Genomic DNA, 22139 nt, shown 5'->3' on the forward strand with positions numbered 1-22139 from the left:
GCCCCTGGGGACTCAGCTCTGTTAAGTGGGGTTTCTGGCAAGCACAGCCGGGTTAGGATGTGGACACTACCCTGCTGGTTCCACTTTGCTCTGGACACAGTTTTCCTGAGCTCCACTTTCCTCATTGGCTTCACCTCTTCCCAGGCTTCTTGGGGGTGCCTTCTCTCTTCTCCAAAGCTATTGCCAAGAGACATATTTGGTGAGCCTCCCTCTAGCTGGGGCTACCCTCTAATTCTGCACCCTGAGGACACTTGGCACTCGGCCCTGAGTACAAAGACACTGGACGTTCAGCTCCTCCACCAGACCTCAGTGTATAGGCATGGAGACTATACGGTGTGTGTACCTCCGGGCTGAACAGGATTTGGGAGCCCATGGGTGATACTGACTTCACACATCCCCAGTGGTTTCTGTCCTGTGTTTCATGAGTCTAGCGTAGCCAGAAATAATCTGAGTATACACATGGATAAGATGAGCCCAGCAGCTGGCTGCCTTGGATATGGAATAGGGTCATTGTGAGGCAGAGAAACCTCAACCATAAGCATAAAACAGCAGAGAGGGAGGACTTGGGAGAACCATGGCTTGGGAATCTTATGAAAGTCCCTTACCAACTCTGATCTAGTGGCCGCTTTTGATCAATGAAAGATTATTCCACACAGCTCCATTTGTTCTGACAGAGTCTCTGCTCCCTCTGGGGATGGCAAGGCTAATAAGAAAGATCCCAGAAGTTTCAACTTCTTTACTTGCTACCCAAGACGTTACACTCTAAATACTGCTCTACAAGTCTCCCCTACATTGTCTTCTCCAGGTGTGGTCTTGGGAGCTGGAGGGCAAAAATTACCCGAGACTTAGAAACAAGGTAAGAAGGACCTGTCTTCCACACCTTCATCCTTACCACGAAACATTCATGGACCCACTGAACTGTTTTTCAGGACTGATGCTCCATTTATGTGCTTGGGGACATTAGATATCTATAATCTAGCCAGAGAAGTGGGGGCTCGCAATGCCTGTCCTGCCGGTGTCACCCCTAGTTCCTGGCATAACATCTGGATTCCTACAACAGTGACTGACTAGGCTGAAGACAAGCAAGTCTTGGCTCCATTGAAGCCTGGAACATGGAGGGTTAAGCCTTCCCTCCCTCTTCCTTGCCCCCTGCAGTGTTGGCCTCAGCTGCTTAGAATCCCTGGGGTCCTGTTGGGCCTTGCAGCTAGCCAGATGGGCAGCAGAGAGAAGTGGAAACAGGCCTTAGGGTACCTTTGGCTTGGAGGGAAGGCAGGTTTGAGGTAGGCTATGGGGTGGTGTTGAGGTGGGAAGGGGATTAACAGGACCCCTTGTTGCTGGCAGGGTGGGCTGGGGGGAGCGGGGAACAGGCGCTGCCTCGGGGTTTGGGGTGGGGAGATCAGGGCACAGGCTGTGGTGCTCAGCACTCTGCTGGGAGCCAGCACTTGGCGTGAAACCCTAGCTGGAGTTGGCTCTGGTTCTCTTTTTTCTTAATAAGGTCGAATCAGAGTGAGTCAGAAGAGCCAAGTTTCCTGTTGGGCTGTGTTTGAATAAACTCTGCTCTGAACAGAGCTTGGGCCTCTGCACAGAATCCCTGGGCCAGGACTTCGGTCCCGCCAGCCATCTCAGCTGAGGCCAGAGCCCTGGGGTCCACAGGATGGCTTCAGCCAGGGGCCTGGCCTAGCTGGCCACTCCCCAGGGAAGCTATAAGCTCTCTTGCAACCACACAGTCTTGCCTCTGACCTGGGGAGGAGGGCAGATAAAACCTTTCTTGTGGCAGATTAGGGAAGCAGAACTGAGGGGATTATGAATAGTATCCAGCACAAAGCCAGACATATGACCACTATTTTCTTCCTTTTGACTCGTGAGAGAAGGGAGGATCCTTTTGACTAGTGAAAGAAGGGAGGAGATTATCTCTGGAAGGGAGATTATCTCTGGAAGGGCCCACACCTCGTTTTCTATGTCCCTTTCTTGATTTTATCCATCTTCATCTCTCCTTGCCCAGGGAAGGTTGTTGTCGATCTTTCTTAAGGACAGGATCTCTCCCTGACATAGAACATGCTGGTTAGGCTAGGTTGGCGAACCATGCAGCCTCACGATCCTCTCATCTCATTTTGTGCAGAACAGAGCCTATCCTCTCCCTTTCTCCCATTTCCTGGAGCCCAAGAGGACAGTTTTTCTCGGCCTCTCCACAGGCAGGGGTAGCACCTTACCTCAGAAGCTGGCAGTGTCTCTGCATCCCTAGGTTGAAATCTGCAGCGTGGGGATCTGAAGGAGACCTAGGCCAGGCGTGGAGATGTAGAGCACAGGTCAGATGTCAGCTTGGACCCACCAGGCTAGTCTAGGACATAGTCATCTTAAGGATAGGCAGCTCCTTGTCCAGCCCAGACCCTACTTCTGTCCCCATCCATGATTTTAAAACATAGGTATGTGACTGAGTGACTGGGGCATACTGCCAGTTCCTGCCTGGCACTAGGAACTAGTCTCAAGGGACCTTTGGAGGGCTGGTGCAAGGCTAAAAGTGGTTTATCTACTGTGTGCTCAGTCAGCTACATGTCAATGTCCCCACGGAGCACCATTATCTGGTGACCCTGAGCTGAAACTCCAGGATTTGGGGCTAAGGAGATGGCTCGGTAAAGTGTCTGCCTTGCAGTCATGAGGACCTGGTTCAATTCCCAGAACCCATGTGAAGAGAACTGGGCACAATGTGATAGGGAAGGGAAGATGAGAGAATTCCTGGGGCTTCATGGCTTGCCAGTCTAACCTAACTGGCAAGTTCCAGGCCAAGAAGAGACCCTATCCCTAAAAAAGGTGGACAACATCTTTGGTCATCAAATACATGCACACATGTGTATGCACAGTGCACACACATGCTTCTCCACACACATGTGCACACCCACAAAGGAAGCTCTAGGTTCTGGAAAAAAATCCATGGGGAAAACAAGAAAGCAGCAGGCTTGCTCACCAGAGATGTCCCACTGCTTTGTAGAAGAGGGAACCAGGGAGCCAACTGTGCATCAGGATTTTCTGTGGTTGCAGGGATGAGGGCAAGCCCTGAGAGCCTACTGTTCTCTGTCACTCACACTGCCTGCTAGGTCCCCTCTCCTTGTCACTAGCTGCCCAGGGCAGGCAACTCAGGAAAGACCCCTGATGGACTCTGTACTGAACTGGGACTCAAAGCCGGAGGCTGGGGACTGCGTTGCCCCATCTGCTGCCTTTGGAAAGCAGGCTGGAGGAAGTGCTGAGTGAGGAGGCCAGGCTATGCTGGCACAGGAAGTGCTGATTCTGCAGGGAGAGGACCACCAAGTGACCACTGCCAGCTGGGCCCTGCGCCCACCCATCCCCCGCAGCCACATCTGGCGCAATGGTGGGGGAAGTGGGGGGAACTTTGGTTGGTCCCCAGAGCCAAGGCAGTCATGAAGGGGGCCAAGGAGGGGGCTGAGGCCCTTTGGTTTGGAAATGTCTCTTTAGGGCTGGAACTTCGGAGCAGCAGTGGGGGAGGTGAGGGCAGGGCCTTTCCAAGGGGCACCCACCCTCCCCTAGGAACCAAGAGAATTCTGTGATTCTGACCACTCCCCCTCAGTTTTCCACCCGGCTCTCCTTGGACACCCCCCCCCCCCCAGGGTTCTTGGAACCGGATAGGATAGTGTGAGCATCAAGGCCAGACTCCATGGAGGCAGGAAGCCCTCTTGGTTGTCTTCAGACTTCTCCCTTGAGATGTTCTCCCCTGGTGAACAAGGGCAGAATGGGAACATGCCTCACCTCTCACCCCATCAGAACTGCAAAAGGGAGGCTGGTGAGGAGGGCCGGATCACTTCCAGGAAGCCTGTATCGGTGGAGGGACTTTGTGTGACTGCTGGAGCCTAGGTGAGAGAGTCCCATCCGTCAAAATTCTAGGGATGGACATGAGCCAGCAAGGGTGGGATAAAAGAGGCAAGCGAGCTCCCTGTCCAAAGGAGAGCTGGCCCAAATCAAACAAGATGCCAGGCCCTCGGGCAGAACCCTTGGGGACTCACAGAAAGTAAGGCTGGTTCTCTCTCTCTCTCTCTCTCTCTCTCTCTCTCTCTCTCTCTCTCTCTCTTCTCCCACTTTGATTTTTGTTTCTGTGTCTTTAACTGCCCCTCAAATCTCTCTGGGTTTCTTCATCTTTAAGCGTTCATCTCCATACTCATCCATTCACTTGCTAGTGGTCTCTTCACATCTCTCTGTCTTTCAGTCTCCATCCTCTTCCACTTGTTCCCATCACCTCTCTCTCTCTTCCTCCATGTGCCCATGTTTGTTCCCATCACCTCCCTCTCTTCCTCCGTGTGTCCATGTTTGTTCCCATCACCTCCCTCTCTTCCTCCGTGTGCCCATGTTTGTTCCCATCACCTCCCTCTCTTCCTCCGTGTGCCCATGTTTGTTCCCATCACCTCCCTCTCTTCCTCCGTGTGTCCATGTTTGTTCCCATCACCTCCCTCTCTTCCTCCGTGTGCCCATGTTTGTTCCCATCACCTCCCTCTCTTCCTCCGTGTGCCCATGTTTGTTCCCATCACCTCCCTCTCTTCCTCCGTGTGTCCATGTTTTCTCCATCACCTCCCTCTCTCTGCCTCCGTGTGCCCATGTTTGTTCCCATCACCTCCCTCTCTTCCTCCGTGTGTGTCCATGTTTTCTCCATCACCTCCCTCTCTCTGCCTCTGTGTGCCCATGTTTGTTCCCATCATCTCCCTCTCTGCCTCCATGTGCCCATGTTTTCTCCATCACCTCCCTCTCTTCCTCCATGTGCCCATGTTTCTCCCACATCTTCCTTCCTTAGTCCACTCATTCAGTATGTTCCCTGGGTGGCTGCCCAGTGCCAGGCCTTTGTGCTGGCCATAGGAGTTAAAGAGACAGGGCAGGACTGTCAGGTCCCCCAAAGAGCCCCAGTCTAGTAAGAGTGACGTAAGCAATAACAGTCCTGGGGAGAGGTGAAGACGGGCATTGTACTGTGGCTCTCTGTGACCTTTGAATGTATGTATGAATGTATATGAATCTCTCTCTCTCCCTCTCTCTCTCTCTGTGTGTGTGTGTGTGTGTGTGTACACACCCGCTCACATGTGGAGATCAGCAGTTGACAGTGGGTGTCTTCATCAGTCACTCACTCCCATCTCACTGTTTTACTTACATTTATTTATTATTTAATGTGTGTGTGCCACGGTTGGTGGAGGTCAGAGGGCAGCTGCTGCAATCAGTTCTCTCCTTCCATCTTAAGGGTCTCGGGAATCGAAGCCCCAGGTCGTCAGGCTCGGCAGTGGACACCTTCGCTCGCTGAGTCATCTCACTGGCCCCATATCACTTTTTTGTTTTGTTTTTTGTTTTTGAGACAGGGTTTCTCTGTGTAGTTTTGACGCCTGTCCTGGATTTCCGCTCTGAAGACCAGGCTGGCCTTGAACTCACAGAGATTCTCTTGCCTCTGCCTCCCTAGTGCTGGGACTAAAGGTGTGTGCCACCTCTACCTGGCCCACTTCACTTTTTAAGGCACAGTCTCTCCCTGAACTCGGAGCCCATCAATTGGCTAGACTAGCCCCGGCTTTCTACATGGGTGCTGGGGATCTGAACACAGCTCCTCATACTATACAGCAAGCCCTTTACTGAACCACTTCCCCAGCCCCCTTCCCTTCATTCCTTTTTTAAATTAGATTTTTATTTCTGATTACAACCATTAATTCTAGGAAATTTACAATTCCTAGTAAGAAGTAAGGAAAATAAAACACCCCCAAGTCTCCTTTGTACATGATAATAGCCACTGTTCTAGGCCCTTCCTCACATCACTCCAGCAGTCATCCAGGCCATAATGTTAGCCCCCAGCCTGTGCAGTACCAGCTGAGTCTCCATGGCTCTGTCAGGACATCACTGGGGCTCAGGACTGCCTCTGTGAAGGGGAGGCTGGCCTTTGTTCACCCAGATGCCCTCTGTTTGTTGTTGGAGGATGGCTCAGGTCAGCCTTAGCTTGGTCATCAGAACCAGATCCTGAGCCTGCAGGCTGATGCCAAGTGGCTCTGAGGGCTGCTGTCAGCACATGGCTCTCCCTGAGCTGTGGGTGGAGGAAGAGAGTGAGGTAAGGCAGGTGTCTTCTTTGTTTCTTTTTTCCTGTCCGGGGGGGGGGGGGGGGGGGGGGGGAAAAAAAAAAAAAGACCTTCATTATGGCGTTTCCATACATATATCATTGAACTTTGCTCATAGTTACTGGCCCCCACCCTGACCCCTGATACACACACACACACACACACACACACACACACAGACACACACACACACACACATCTACTGGCTTTCTCCACTCACATAGGCTCCCTTCTGCTTCCATGCCTCGCTCTGGGAATATGAGAGGAAACCTTAGTTTTTCTTTGCCCTTTCCATTAACCTCTCTTGTTCTCCCCACCCTCTTCCCTATAGTGATATTTTATTTGTATTGAAATGTGATTTTATTTGTATGTTAATAAAGTTGCCTTGAGGTCAGAGCAAGCCAGAGCAGAAGCTGGGCGGTAGTGGTGCACGCCTTTAATCCCAGCACTTGGGAGGCAGAGCTAGGCAGATCTCTGTGTGTTCAAGGATACAGCCAGCATGGCAGACATATGCCTTTAATCTCAATACCAACCATAGAAAACCTGGAGGTCTGTACAAACAGGCAATGCCGAGGAGGTCATGTGGCTGGGTTTACAACCAATGAGAAAACAGAACAGAAAGTCTATAAAAAAAAGACAGGACACACAGAAGTAGGTCTCTTGTGGAGAGGAAGGACAGCAGAAGCAGTGAAGGGTAAGGTTTTCCGCTCTTGCTCTGACCTCGTGGTTTTTAACTCTGCAACTGGCTCTGTGTTTCTTATTAAACAAGACAGTTACATCTACACTTCCCTATAGACCTCTGCCTCCCTGTTCACATCTCCCTTTCTGTTCATGCCATATGCATATACAACAGGATTCCTCACTGAACTCAGAGCTAGCTGTTTGCCTAAACTGGCTGGTCAGCAAGCCCGGGATCCTCCTCTCTGTGCATCCCCAGTGCTGATACAGGCACACACTGCCATGGTTGGCTTTTTCATGTGAGTTATGGGGGATCAAACTTGGATCCCCACACTTGCACCATTAGGGCTTCATAGCCTCTGATTTTCGGTCCTCACACTTGGGTTATTTTCCTGGTCCTCCACTAGCAGCTTCTAAGGAGATGGTCCAAGTTGTTCCTGGCACCTGGGTAGATCTCAAACTAGTTTACTCAGATGAGATTTTGTTTTTAAAGATAACATTCATTTATTGCCAATCTTAATTTTTTATTGTTTTATATGTATGGGTGTTTTGCCTGCAAGTGTATAAGTACACCACATGCATGGTGCCTGAGGAGGCCAGAAGAGGGCGTGGGATCTCCTGGAACTGGAGTTATAGCTGGTTGTGAACTCTCACATGAGTGCTGGGAATCAAACCTGGGTCCTCTGGACCAGCAGCCAGTGCTCTTAACTGTTGAGCCATCTCTCCAGCCACTAGATGAGATGTTCGGTTTGGGTGGTTTTTTTAATTTTTGTTTTTGAAATGGCGTGTTGTAGCATCTATCCCTCCTCCCTTAGCCTCTGAGGTACGGGAATTATAGATGTGTAGCACAATACCTGACTTAGCTTTTTTTCTCTCTACACACATGAGCAGACACAGTATCTCTGGGATTGCAATTGGGTTAATTTGTAGATTAATTTAGTGCTAATTGGCTTCTTTGAAACAATATTTCTACCCAAGAGCACAATGTACCTCCCATTATTGAGGTTTTCTTTTTGTGGTTATTTGGTGAGGTGTTTTGTAGATGAATGTTTGTGCTGAGGCTTCCCCTGGTGAAATGTTGCAGTTTCTTTACAGCTCCAAAGGAACCCTGCCTAATGGGAGGCACTGCCCCTGGTCATCCCCTTCTATGGGGCTACACCTGGTGACTAATTTCACAGAATATGGCCGAAGTGTCGAGGTTTTGCTTCTGAGGTTAGATTCCGAAGGCTCTCAGGCCCTCCTTTCAGCCCATTCATTTGACTGATCTGATGAAACTAGCCGCCATGTTGTTTGGGCTACCTTACAAAAAACCCATGTGGCTAGGAACTGAGGTGACCTCCAGCCAATGGCTAGTGAGTCACTGGGCAACAAATCCACGGCAGTGCACATGAGAGCTAGTTCTCTTCCAGCTGGGCTTCTAGATAATAGCTGGGCCTTGACTAACACTTCGGATATAGTCTTGTAAAAGATACTGAGACACAGGCCTAGCTGTGGTTCCCTAACTCAGGGAGATCATTGGTATTGGGGTTTTAAACTGCTCAGTTTTGAGGTCACTTGTCAGACAGCAATGGATAACTCCCAGCCCTTCTTATTCAATGTTTTCTGACAAGCTGTAGAAACTGGAAAGGCTAACAGCCATCCTATAGCTCTGTCATACTGACCACTTTGCTCAACTCTGCTCCTTTTATTACTTTGCATTAATTTTCTTTGTTTTTCTAGAAAGGCAAATTTGCGGATATAGAAGAAAAACAAAACCAGTTTCTCCTAGTGCACTCTCACAACACAGAAATGTGAGCACCAGGAGAGACAGCCGTTCTGCAGAGAGGCCCGCTCTCCTCTAGTTCTGGTGCTCTCTACCTGGAGGTAGTGTTAGTGCCCACAAGCGGAGGTCTCAGTTGCATGAGCCTGTCTCCTGCTTCAAACACCAGCTGAAAGACCAGAGTTCTGGAACTTCTCCCTGTCCAGGCTCTACAACAGGTTTCCCACGACTCATTCTCAGACCACCCTCTAGGAACTCCTACATGTTCAGCCAGCTGGAAGCCCTTCAAAACCAGTATTTGGGGAGGGAGATCATGGAAGTTTAATTATGTAGACATAACCATCAGCGATCAACTCAACCTTCAGCTTCTGTCTAGGAGATTGGCAGGCGGAGCTGAAAATCAACGTCCATCATGCTAGGTTCTTCCCAGGGACCAGTTCTCATCCTAAGGGCCCAACCGCCAGCAACTCATTATCACGCCAAAAACATATCACTTGGGAAATCCTGGGGGCCTTAGGAGTTCTGAGGCAGGAAACATGAAGGATGACCAAGTAGATATTCCATGGTATCACAGCAGCCGTATTTGTAGATTATTGCTCCCCAGTCTTTTCATTTATGTCCTAATTGCATTAAGTAGGACCTTCCGAACAGTATTCCATAACAAGATGGCTGAAAGCATCTCGTATTTAACTGGACCCCTTCCTGATTCTCATTCTGTTGATGTTAGCTATCAGTTTGAAATTCATTGTATTCGTCTGTGTGGATGTGTGTGTGTGCAATGGGTGTGCATGCACTTGTCTGTAAGTGTATGTAGAGGTAGAGGTCTGTCCATGTTTAGTGTCTTTCTTGGTCACTCTTTACCTTATTTTTTGTTAAGGTTTATGTATGGTTATTTTATATGTTTGAGTGTTTTGCTAACATGTATGTCTGTGCACTGTGTACACGCAGTGCCTGTGGGGGCCAGAAGAGGGTGTTAGATCCTCTGGTACTGGAGTTACAGACAGTTGTAAACCACTACCGGGTGGGTGCTGGGAATTGAATCCTGGTCCTCTGCAAGAGCAGCCAGTGCTTTTACCTGCCATCTCTACTTTTTCCTTCTTCTTCCTTTTCTGAGACAGGGTCTCACTATATAGCTCTCCCTAGACCAGGCTGGCCTTGAACTCACAGAGATCCACTGATTCAAAGGCATGTGCCACCACTCCCAGCTTTCCACCTTATTTTTTAAGACAAGATTTCTCACTGAACTCGGAGCTCACAAATTTAGCTAGGTTAGCCAGCCAGCAAGTCCCAGGGCTCCTCCTCTCTCTCTGTGTCCTCCATGTTGGGATCACAGGCTCACACTGCCATGGCTGGCTTCTTTGTAAGAATTCTAGTGGATCAAACTCATATCCTCACACTTGCATGGTGAGCTCCTCACTGACCCAGACATCTCCCCACCAGAGATTTATTATAGCTCATATTTTGTGAGATAAATTTATTTTGACTTAACAAGTAGAAATAGTTAAGCTTACCAGCATGAGAGATCGTCTTTTCTCTTTTGACCTATGGCAGAGATAAATCAGTTTGCCGAAGTCCCCTAAGGAAACATTATGCTTCACAGCAATGCTTGCTGAGTGTATTTTTTTCCACGTATTGTTGGATATAGGTTGAACTTAATCTGACTGTGTTCCCACTAGAACTTGGCATCCCAGTGAATGAGACTGGTGTATGAGATTGATGTATGACTCATTCATTCACTCTGTGCTTTGTGCCATTTATTAGTTTTAGCATCAGGCTTATTCAGACACTATAGAAAGAACCAACAAATCTTTGGGCCAGGGTTCTGTCAAGAAACACTCACCAACAACGGTTTAACCGACAAGACCTTAACAAAGGGGCAGACTATACTAGTGCCTTTCAGGATAAGGGAGCAGAGAAGAGATGGCAAGACACTTGGAGACTAGCAACAGTGGGACACATTACAGTGCTTAAGCCTCTAGTGACCAGAGGAGGAGCCAATGGGACTGGAGTCCAGGAAGAAGTGCAAGCTTGGGGTTCAAGGAAGGGCCGATGTTATGACGGGACAAAGCTGTTGGCTGCCCAGGAGACAGGACACCCAAGGAGGCAGGCAGAACATGGCACACCTTCTCTCCTCCCATGTCAAACTCATACGAAGCTAAGGAACCAGGGCCCCAGGGGACAGATGCAATTCACATGTGTCAGCCTCCTGTGGCGCAGGCTGGAGGCAAAGGATGTGGCTCAGGTGTGGATCTGATCCCCTGACAAACTCATGTGTTTAGCAGGTTTGTAATATTTATTTCCAGATCTTTTATATAGTCATTTCCCACCAGATTGTTTTTGTTACTATGGTTTTAGTTATTTGGATTCTTGCTTGTTAACTAAGAGCGAAGGTGTATTTTCTCCCCATTAAAGACAGACCTATTCGTGACACATACTTTACATTCTGGCATGTAGGAAAGTCCTGTTTTGTTGTTTTTATTCATCAATACACCTGGCAAATTGTTAACATTTTACATCCCAACAGTAAACCTTCAAAATTCTGCACAGAAGGGTTATCGGAGTGCCCTGCTCTGAGCACTGGTCCTCTTGTCTGAAGTATAAAACCAGTTTTCAGAGTCAGCTTAGTCTGGAGGACTGTTCTCTACACTGGCAATTTAGTAACATGTGGACTGGGGTTTAAAAACCCTGAGAAAGCCTCAGTGTAGAATTTGGTCTTGGTTTGCTTTATTTAGCATTTCCCAAATTCATTCTGTGGAATCTCTCTCCCAGCTATACATTTTAAGAAACATTGTAGAACCAGGCATGGTGGAGAATGCCTTTAATCCCAGCACTTTGGAAGCATTTCCACGAGTTTGAGGCCAACCTGGTTTACTTATTGAATTTCGGGCCAATAGGGCTACAGGGTAAGAAAACCTGCCACCTCCGCCTCCCCCACCCCGTCAAAAAGAAAAGAAACGTAGATGTTTTCCCCATGTTACCTACGACATGGGTGCTGACAGAATTATTTCTTTGCCATTAAAATTAGAAGAGATTTTTCTGGTAAGTTCTTCTTCCCCTTCCTCTTCGTCCTCCTTTTTGTAGAGCCAAACTCATTGTGTAGGCTAGGCTGGCCTCCAACTTGCAGCAATCCTCCTGCCTCTACTTCCTGAGCGCTGGGATTATAAGCAAGGGTCGCTGCTTTTGCGCCTAGCTATTGTTTGTGTCCTTCGATCAGTTTGGTTTGGAAGACAAGGGACTTTTCAATGCTCAGGCTGGAGCGTTTTCCATCAGCTCAGGAATGTTATTTTTCCTCTGGTCTTCCTGGTTCTCGCTTTGTTTATCAGATTTTTCTCTTCGCTCTTTATCCCTTTGGGCTTCTCTTTTGTTTTCTCAGCGAATTTCTCATCTCGGTGCTCCACATTCTCAGATTCAATTTTCTGCCCTTTCCGTTCTGCTTCTTGCCATCTGACGGAGTTTTAAATCCCACGGCTGCCTTTGAGGCTTCATTACAGGCTCCTGCTGGCCCTCCCCAGGCCTCGGCTCTGGTTTTACCTGCTTTTCAGCCAGCAGCAGCCTCCTTTCTCATCCTGAATGCAACACTCAGTCCTCAGTCACAGAATGACTTGAGCAGATGCCATCTGAAAGGTTTTATATTTTCATGATAAATCATTTGAAATTGTTTTCCTTTGCCTGTTGGTCCCCCATTAGTTGGCAGGGGTCTTCTGCTCCATCCAGATAGAGATTGTGGATAGGCAAGGAGAATCTCCACCCCTCTGTCCTTCTCTGGTGGGCAAGTACAGTGTCTGTGAGCTGGGCCCCAGTTGAGGGACCTACACCTCCAAGCCCTGAGAGCTTCAGGCCAGCAGCTCTAGGCTTTGGGAGTCAGAGCCCTCTCTGGCTACGCAAATTGGAGGCTAATTTAACTGCTAGCAATGCAACTATCGGAATGTTGATTGCAATATCTAGGTAGACCCTGCTAGTAGTGTTACAGCTCCTGGTGGGCCTTGGGTGTTGGGGACCCTTGGCTCCCACCGCCTCCAATAGAGTTTTAGGTCTGCAGCATTGGGATCTTTGGCCCTTAAGGCTTGGGCATCTCCTGGGAACTCTTCCGGTGACGGGAGTGTACATCATCTTACCTCTGACCCTTCACAGCCTTCTCTCTCTCTCTCTCTCTCTCTCTCTCTCTCTCTCTCTCTCTCTCTCAAAGCTTGGTTCTTTGCCTCTCATGTTTTATCTCATAATTAAACAAAAGTATGTATTGTATGTGGGCATGAGCAGGACACACAGAGTGTGGAGGTCTGAGGACAAATTGTTGGAGTCAGCGCCCTCCTCCCTTCTGCCATGGAAACCTGCACTGAACTCGGGTTGGCAGACTTGGTAGCGAGCACCTTTACCCACTGAGCCCTGTTGCCAGCCCTCTCTTCCCTTCTCTGTGCTTCTGTGACCCCTTATCTCTTCTGCCTTCCTGGGCCCACAATGTGTACCTTTTCAACGCTGCGGTTGCCCGGGCAGCCACGGCCACCCCCACTGCCGCTGTCCTACCCAGGCCCCTGCAGCAGAGGAGCGCTGCCATGTCTCTTCTTTGTGTTCTGGCTCAGCCTGCTCTCCTAGTGATAAAGACAAAAATAAACAAGGGGGAAGAACATTGAGAGAAGCCTTTTAATGGGCATAATGTAACTTTGGGGTGGCATGGAAAGTTGTCACCAGCTGACTTGAAAGCTAAGCCAAGGGGCTGGAGAAATGGTTCTTGATTAATAAGATGTGCTGCTCTTCCTGAAGACCTGAGTTTGGTTCCCAGCACTCACATCAGGAGGTTTCCATCTGCCTGAATTCTAGCTGCAGGGGACCTGACAACTTCTTCTGGTCTCAGCTAGCACCTGCACACATATGTGCATGCACTCATGGACATGGACACACACACACACACACACACACACACACACACACACATACACACACACACACACACACACACACAAACAAAAATAGATAAAAAAAAATTTAAATGAACTGAACAAGAACTAGCAAGAAGAAGAATGTGGCATTGATTTATGTTCCAATCATGGCACAGCTCTTCATGGAAATACAGGATTGTAAAGTGCACCAAACACAAGCCTTCTTGCTGGACCTCCAGGGAAGGTGTACCCACTCCAGCTTAGGTGAATATGGCTGCAGGGCCATTTAGAGTTCACAGACCTTCGTCTTAAAGTGCCGCCTTTTAAAGCCTATAGAGACTGTCTGGAGTGGTCATGACTGGAGCATGTCTTCAGTGGTCCATGCAGCTGTTAGAGCAACCTCAGAGTGATTGCAAATGCCCCAAGCTGTTAGGCTGCCTTTATGGTAGTCTGGCTAGTTGCCAGTAAAGCTGCTTGGCTGCCAGCTCCCCATTGAAGGCTACCAGGCATAATGGAAGGCCCTGTCAAATGTCTGCTCTTGACAGGTTTAGCCCGTCTTAAAAAGCTTAAAAGTGTGTTGCAATAAAGACTTAATGGAAATCCAAAACAGAACTAACAATTCTAATAGTATTTCACAGTACTTGACAGTATTCAACTAACTCCCTGACCAGGGAGGAGAGGTACTCAGTCCCTTTGGTCTGCCTCACTTTGAAAGACACACCTATCTCCTTTCATGATAAAAAATCTTTTCAAAGGCTCCCAGCATTTGTAGGTGTGTGTGTGTGTGTGTGTGTGTGTGTGTGTGTGTGTGTGTGTGTGTGTTTATATGTGCAGGTGTGTGTTTGCTTTTCTATACAATCCTCCTTTAAAGATAAGCACTTATAACATTCTATGATTTTTTTTTCGGGGACAGAGAGATGGCCCAGCAGTTAAGAGCACTTGCTACTCTTGCAGAGGACCCAGGTTCAGTTCCCAGCACCCACATGGCATGGATGTAACTGTCTGCAACTTCAGTTCCAGAGGACCCAATGTTCTCTCTGACTTCCAAGAGTACCAGGCATGCAATGCACTTATATGCAGGCAAAACACACACACACACACACACACACACACACACACACACACACACACACTGGAAATTTAAAAAAAAAAAATCTTTAAAAAATTTTTACAATCTCCCCCCAAAGTGCAGGGACTGTGCAAAACTGGGGGGGGGCTGTTGAAGTTTGGGGGGGGCTCTGCAGAATCCCATCCATCTAGTACTTTTTCCAATTGTCCTGTTGTATTTTAAACTAAAGGACCAGTGACAGACCACATAGCACCAGATGGCTGTGACACACTAGAAATGTGTCTTCAGCTCCTTGCCAGCACTGACCTGTGGTGTGTGTGTGTGTGTGTGTGTGTGTACACGTGTACATATCCCCGTTTTTCTTCACTTCATGTAAAGACTTCCAAGTTCTATCACCAGCTAAGGGCTTAAGCTTAAGGGTAGAAGGTGGCAGTTTTTAGCCACTTACCTGTTAGCAGGGCCGTTCTGTGTACCCAGTGGCCCAAGGCTGTTCCTCCGTACAGTCCCTCTAGAACTGTGCTCTCTCTTTCAGGGAAGGAGGAGCATGGTATCTGGAAGGAACCCATCTCAGGAGTGGTGTAGAGTGGTCATGACTGGAGCATGTCTTCAGCCATGGTTACCGTGATATATCAGCCATGTGGGTCCCCACTCTCAGACTTCCCAGTCAGCTCCTTCAAAACACTGAGCTCAGGCCCAAGAGATACCACCAGATGATGTGGTCTCAGCAAGCACAGTGTTTCCACCACCTGGCTCCTACCTCAGGGACAGTAAATTCCACCAGGATCTCACCTATGACTCATGACACAGTTATCTGTCTCAGAAACAGGAACCATGCTTCCATCCTAAAGGACAATGGAACACATGCTCCAGTCCAGACCTTGCACATCTTGTAGAATCTTCACAGTCCTGGCATGGGAATGCTCACCCCTGGCTTCCAAGCCCACTGGCTCCCCCTGCTGGTGCAGGCTTCTCACCAGCACCGGTGAGTGGGATCTAGAGGAGCGGGGGGGGGGGCGGGGGGGGTGTCTCTGCAGATCTGGAGAGGGCTGTGTGGGATTGGACTGTGGCATGAGGAATGTCTCTGTGCTGGACTTTTCCTCCTGTCTAGAACAGCAGCTGGGACCCAAAGCTGAGTGCCAAAGCTGAAAAGAGAGAGAGAGAGAGAGAGAGAGAGAGAGAAGAAAAACAGACAAAACAAAACACAAAAACAAAGAACAATAAATAACAAAAAACAAAGAACAATAAACAACAACAACAAACACTGAGGTGCCATGCCCTGGGCATTCAGAGGTACCCGTAGGCTACTGGAGGGTCCCTAGTATCACTTCTGAAAGGTCAAGGAAGGGAGCAGTCATGGGAAGCAGCCCAACAGTACTTTACAGTACTTAATAGGATTTAGCATGTAGTTATTAACAGTATTTACTATTTACACATGGAGAGTGCAGAACAGGGCTTGGGCAGTGGCCACTTGCTCCCCTTGCTGTGTAAGTAGGACTGGGTCCCTGTAGTCGCAGAGCATTTCCCATAGGGAGCGACATGCTCCTGCCCTGGGTGGGGCTGCTAAATTAGGGACGTGATGCTAGACCTCTGAGCTTGCTGAGCAGGAGTAAGAGGAAATACGGGACTGATGACCAGTGGAAAGAGAGTGCTTTGTGAAGTAGTTGGCTGGAGTCGCTGATGTCCTCACCTCTCTCATGGGCTCTACATGAAAGTCACAAGTCAGGGAACAGACAGCATGAAGGGACACAGCCAGAGAAACAAGGACCCTCTACCCCAAACAAGACAGCCATATGGCTCTGTGTCCTCCCCAGTCTCAGAGAAGCCTAGAAGGAGAGGAAGGATGGTCTAGATCAGAATTCCATGGCTTTGGGCTGTGCAGCCGGGGTGGGGGTTAACCAGCTCCATTGTGAGCAAGGGTACAGGTGGTAGTTTGAATAAGAATGGCCCCCACAGGCTCATATAGTTGATTACTTAGTCATCAGGGAGTGGAACTATTTGAGGAGGATTAGAAGGATTAGGAGGTGTGGCCTTGTTGGAGGAAATGTGTCACTGAGGGTAGGCTTTGAGGTTTCAAAAGCCCATGATTTCTCTCTGCCTGTGGATCAGGATGTAGCTATTGCTCTAGCACCATGCGTGCTGCCGTGTTCCCCACCATAATGATAATGAACTTTATAAACCACTGAAACTGTAGGCCAGCCCTTAATTAAATGCTTTCTTTTATGAGTGGCCTTGGTCGTGGTGTCTTTTCACAGCAATAGAACACTGACTAAGACAATAGGGTGACAATGGTGGGCAAAGAGGTTTGGGGAGTGAGAGGGGACTCTTGCAACAGCCAAGGGTGACAACAGATGTCAGATGTCACCTGGATCACCCAGCAAGAAAGACCAAGGGAACTGAGCATATCCTGCTGGCTTCCTGGTTTTGCTCCTTGCTCTTTTCTTCACAGACTGGGTTAGTCCATGGCCACTGGCTGTTTTCAGTAACTTTAGGTCCTGTCAAGGGGAAGAAGTGCCTCTCTGGGAGTCTGGGCCAGATGCACAGCCCCGGGGGAGCAGAGCAGCCCAGGCAGCAATCTCATCTGAGAGAGAGAGAGAGAGAGAAGAGCCCTGCACAGGAGCCGTGTTGGCCAGCCATGGCTGGTACTCCCAGCAGACTTCTAGCAATGTGACACTGTGGTCTTCTGCAGACATGTGACACTGTCCACCCCACCTATCTTGCAGGGCCTGGGACAAAACTCCACCCTTCACCTTTTGTGAAGCCCATGGCCAAGGCAACATGATCATAATAATAGCCCCACTTATGGTAGAACTACTGTGTAGCTGTTTTTCACTCTTGTGGCAACCACATGCTTCCTGATCTTTACAGATGAGGACACAGGTTAGAAATCCAATCACACAGCTAGTGGTGGGCATGAAGGTCCCTGTGTCTGTCTGGCTCCTTGTCCATATTTCTGTCAGGACTGACAGTCTGGAAGAAGTGGAAAGGTGCCTGGACCAGGATACAGTTATGCTGTTTGAGTTTGCAGCCTGAGGCCTGGGTCTGTCACACTGCTCACTGGGCCCCCACCCCCCAGAAGTCTCCAGAAGGCCATTTTGAGCCTGAGGAGTTGATAGGTGTAAGTGGACCTTAATCCTGGTGCTTCAGGAACAAAGTGTTCCCACATTCTCTTCTCATTCCTCACCCCTTTTTGTCCTCTGTCTCCCTATCCTAGGCATCTTCAGCTTGCAGTCTTGGGTTTCTTTCTCTCCACGGTTGATGTAGGCTGCAGGCAACACTGTCGTCAGCAGAGGGCGCCAAAGCCTCTTCACACACCAGAGCCCAAGCCTGGCCCAGGATGGGAAAGCAGGACCCCAAGCTAAGGCTCTGTGCTTCAGGCATTCCTGCCAGGGCTCTGTGTTCCATGGACCTATGCCTCCATGCCTCAGGCTTCTGTCACCCAATGGGACAGTGTACCTGCACAGAGCCAGCCCATATGCGTGTATTCTTGCATGTACATGGCTGCCTGGGCCTGTGTGTTTGTGTACTTGTGTCTCTGTGAGTCCACACAGTGTATGTATCAGGGGCCTCATTTGTATCCATTCTGGTATGCTCCAGGTGTGAGTCTGTGTGTGCAGTTTTGAATAGCTGGATGTACCTGACCTCTGTGTTGGTGAGTATCTGGGAATGCTTGTGTGTGAATTGGCATGGTAAGAGTTTGTATGTTGCATGTATCAGCTATCTATCTCTGAGCTTGCTTGGCTTCATATGTGTGTGGATGGTGAGGATGGGGATGGGGTATCTGGTTCCCCAGGAAGCACATATGACAGCTGCGTAGCATCAGAGAGTAAAGCCAGGGACAGAAACTATGTGTGTAACTGATCTGAGATCTCAATGAAACCACTAGTAGACAGCCTCATTCTAGATTCTATTCTATTGTGGGGCAGGCATGAATTGCTTTGCATAAAGGCAAGGGAACAAACAGCTGCTCATCCCTGCCCCACGCCAGGCCTCGGCTAGAAGCCCTATATCTATTATCATGATTGGCCATCTGAACAGTCTTATGAGCAATGCAATGTTAGCCCCACCATATAGATGAAGACAACAGGGCTCAGAGAGATCTGGCACTTACCTAAGGATGAACAGCTAGGAAATGGCGGAGCCAAAGCTTAAGCTCTAGTGTCTGGTTGCAAAGCCTATGCTGGTTTCACACTCCCAAAGGCTGCCCCTTCGAGCTGTACTTTCTCCACCAGCGAAGATGGGCCGGAGTTCAGCTCAGAGCATTCCAGGAGCAGCAGCTGCTCATGGCAAGAATGACTGAGCTGAGAAATTAATGTTGATGGACAGTTCTTAGGAGTGAAAGAATAAGGGACTATATTTAGCTGTTTGCTGTGGGCTAGTTAGCTGGTGGGGGGTAGGGAGGGAGGAAAAGAGAAAGAGGGGGAGAGAGAGAGAGGAAGGGAGGAAGGAAGGGAGGGGAGGGAGAGGAGATTAGATAGATGGATAGATAGGTAGGTAAGTAGATAGATAGATAGATAGATAGATAGATAGATAGATAGATAGATAGATGGGAGATGGGGAGAGAGAGTGAGACCCAGTTGTCTTCTGCCTGGCTGAGTGGATAAGGCCCTAGCTCTCAGAGTTCTGTCTCTGCTGCATGGAACAATAATGGACAGGGATCATCTGATGAGGGACATACCTGATCATGTCGCCAGGCTAGTCTGAGGGTCTCCTCTTCACATGGCTGACATTGGTCTATGATCCATTCTGAATGCGGAGGCCAACACTTAGTACAGCTAGGGCCCAAGGAATGATTTCTCAGCACTACAAGTCTATCATCAATGGGACTCAGGGTTGGATTTGTCTCTCTGATTACCTTACCTCAGTTTCCCCTCCCTGTAGGCCAAGATATCCTTCTCTTGCCTCACAAGTGAAGAGGGTATGAACTGGCCCAATCAGGCACTTACCTAGGGAACAGAGTGGAGGGGGCCTTCTCTCCCATTGAGCATTGTGGTCCCCCCAACTCTCACTCACTTTTCCCCTCACTGGACTTCATCTCTTCTCCGTAACTTGTGGAGCTGCCCCTGACCCTTCTTTACAAGCTGCCACATCTCTTCCCCCCCACATTCCATCCACTGAAGACCTGAAGGAGAAGGCCGACAACCTGGGCATTGGTTCTGGAGGACCTGAAATCCTTTGCCTGGGTCTCCCTGGCTCCTCTTCTTGTCACAGGGGATTTCAGTCCAGGGGGCAGCTATGGGGGTGTGCAGAGGTTACAGGAAGTGGGTAGTGTCTAAAGGAGAAATACAGAGAAGTACGGAGGTATGTGAGACCTGGCCTGTCGTGGCTCTTAGAGGGCCGGGGGAAGGGCTGCATAACTTTTTGAGGGTCATTTACATTGTACTCATCCAGTAAGTTCATGAGGGCTTTTTGAGCATGCTCCCTTAGCTGAATCAAGCCCAGGTAGGCTAATGGTTTCCAGTTGTTTGACATTTCTCCTCCAATATGTTTTCTCTAGATCTCCTCCTCTGCATTGGGGTGAAAGCATTAATAATACACTCAGTGTCACCAAAAATGCGTCAGTGTGTATGTGTGAGATGGCTTAATGAGAATGACCCCATAGGCTCACACATTTGAATGTTTGGTCCCCAGTTAGTGGAACTGTTTGGTAAGGATTAGGAGTAGATGTGATGGAGTAGATGTGACCTTGTTGGAAGTGTGTCATAGGGCGTGGGCTTGCCAGGTCTCCTTTCTCTCTCCCTCTCTCTCCTGCTCATCAATCAGGATGTAAAGCTCTCAGCTACTTCTTCAGCACCATGCCTACCTGCTGCCACACTCCCCATCACTGTGATCATGGACTAAGCCTCTAAAACTGTAAGCAAGCTCCCAGTTAAATGCTTTCCTTTATAAGAGTTGCCTTGGTCATGATGTCTCCTCCTCACAGCAATAGATCAGTGACTAAGATGGTGTCACATTAAGGGAAGAAATCACAACACTTTCCCTCGGTGTGGTGTCTTTTAACCAAGAATAAGCCGTATTTGAACCCACTGCTTCAGGCTCCCTGTGTCTTCTCTCCTCTGTTTGTTTCTCTGAGTCTGAATCCGTGCTTGACCGAAAGCCATCTTGTGAATCTGTCCCTGTCCCAGTGTGTCTGTCCTTCACAGAGGACTTTGCTCATTCTTTTATTGAACAGCACAGAAAGTATCACCTGGGGAAGAAATGAGGGATAGTTTACTGAAATCTGTAACAGAGTTTTACAAGGGATTAAGTCACTGACTCCAACCAACCCCAAATGACCTAGATAAGAAACAAACACTATCAAGCAATATCAAAATGCTGCTTCTAAAATTTATGGTTGTCTTAGTTAGGTTTCTATTTCTGTGACGAGACACCATGATCATGGCAACTCTTGTAAGGAAAACATTTAATTGGGGTGGCTCACTTACAGTTTCAGAGGCTCAGTCCATTATCATCATGGTGGGAGCATGGTGGTGTCCAGGCAGATATGGTGCTGACTACATCTTGATCAGAAAGCAACAGGAAGTGGACTGTCACACTGAGTGAAGCTGGAGCAAAAGAGACCTCAAAGCCCGCCCCCATAGTGACACACTTCCTCCAACAAGGCCACACCTCCTAATAGTGCCACTCCCTTTGGGGGCCATTCTCTTTCAAACCACCACAATGGTAGATATTCATTTTCTGCCTACTTCCATCAAATGATTATCATAACACCCATGCCAACACACACACTTTACTCATGGGTCAGGACATGGAAGAGTACATAACTTAAGACTAAAGTTATATGTTGGCTTAGGTTGTAACAGCTGATTACATGGGAAATCCAGGGCAAGAAAGGTTGGTTGTTACATTCTTTTCTTAAAGGCAGGTTAAGCAAACAGGTTGAACACACAGTAGGATAGCTGTCTTCAGTGACCGCAAGGTGTGAGGTCCAGCAAAACTTCCAGTCTGTTAGAATGTGGGAGATATTTTCATAGTATTGCACTGGCAATCCCCCCACTCTGTTCCCTAGTCTCTTGCCCCAATTTACCTGAGAGTTATACTCCCAGAAATTTGTTGGGTGCAGAAGAGTGATGATCCATCTTCTATAGATACTTACGGGATTTCATGGGTGGTATAGACTGTGCCTAAAAGGGATCACAGAATTCTCTCCCTTTTCTGCCCTGGGTTGGAAGGGAGGCCCCATTTCAAGTTCTGGTCTTTTTGGGTTAGCATCTGGTTATATCTTCAAAATGTCATCATGGGATTCCAGAAAACACAAGTCAGTTATTGGCTTTAGAATACAAGGTCTAAGCCTAAAAACATAAGCTAAAAATGAAAGTATGAGCCAGACAGTGGTGATGCACACCTTTGACCCCAGCACTCAGGAGGCAGAGGCAGGGGGATCTCTGTGAGTTCCAGGACAGCCAGAGCTACACAGAGAAACCCTGTCTCAAAAAAACAACAAACAAACAAACAAACAAAAAACCAAAGAAAAAAAGTTCAAAGCCACTGGGGCTTTTATTACCCATAGTCAGCTCCTTATGGGTCCAACAAGAGAACCTAGACCTGACTCTCAATAGATATTAGAGTTTAGGTTTGAATATACATGAATCATCTCCTTCAATTTCATAAGGGTTTTTCTGTTTATTAATTCAAAACCACATGCTCTGTTAAGCTTTTCACAAACTCCTTCTACCAAAACA

Source organism: Onychomys torridus, chromosome 7 (genome assembly GCF_903995425.1).
Source record: "Onychomys torridus chromosome 7, mOncTor1.1, whole genome shotgun sequence".
Taxonomy (NCBI): domain Eukaryota; kingdom Metazoa; phylum Chordata; class Mammalia; order Rodentia; family Cricetidae; genus Onychomys; species Onychomys torridus.